The sequence below is a fragment of the Rutidosis leptorrhynchoides genome, chromosome 8 (genome assembly GCF_046630445.1).
Source record: "Rutidosis leptorrhynchoides isolate AG116_Rl617_1_P2 chromosome 8, CSIRO_AGI_Rlap_v1, whole genome shotgun sequence".
NCBI classification, from domain to species: domain Eukaryota; kingdom Viridiplantae; phylum Streptophyta; class Magnoliopsida; order Asterales; family Asteraceae; genus Rutidosis; species Rutidosis leptorrhynchoides.
The window spans coordinates 91,814,142-91,814,751 of record NC_092340.1 but is presented as its reverse complement, the minus strand read 5'-3'; the positions used below and the strand labels follow the sequence as shown (position 1 = coordinate 91,814,751).

Below are 610 nucleotides of genomic sequence, written 5' to 3'. Positions count from 1 at the left end.
GGAAGATCCAAATGAACATCTTCGTACCTTTAATAGGATTTGTACTCTATTCAAGATCAGAGAAGTTGAGGATGAACAGATCTATCTCATGTTATTTCCCTAGACTTTAAAGGGAGAAGCCAAAGATTGGTTAGAATCGTTACCTGAAGGGGCGATTGATACATGGGATGTCTTAGTTGAAAAATTTCTTAAACAATTCTTTCTGGCATCTAAAGTCGTGAGACTTCAAGGAGAAATTGTTACGTTCACACAGAAGCCAAATGAAACTCTATATGAGGTGTGGACAAGATTCAGAAAGTTGCTGAGAAAATGTCCTCAACATGGTTTAGACACTTATCAAATAGTAAAAATATTCTATCAATAATGCGATATTACTACACGAAAAGACATCGACATAGCAGCTGGTGGTTCCATTATGAAGAAAACCGTAACTGAAGCTTACAAAATTATTGATAACACTGCTTCCCACTCACATGAGTGGCATCAAGAAAAAGTACATCGTTAGATCATCTAAAGCGGCTAGAGCCGATTCTAGCCATGACTTTGATTCCATTTCCGCAAAGCTAGATGCTTTCGAGAGACAAATGGAAAAGATGACTAAAGATATTCA

The 610-nt window shown here is 37.0% G+C and overlaps 1 non-coding gene across 1 annotated transcript; it reads right to left on the bottom strand.

Annotated features, from left to right (window-relative positions):
• Positions 1 to 220: 220 nt before the first annotated feature.
• On the bottom strand, positions 221 to 327 carry LOC139865439 (small nucleolar RNA R71). The gene has a single exon (XR_011764960.1). It is a non-coding gene; the product is annotated as a small nucleolar RNA R71 (small nucleolar RNA).
• Between the last annotated feature and the right edge of the window lie 283 nt (positions 328 to 610).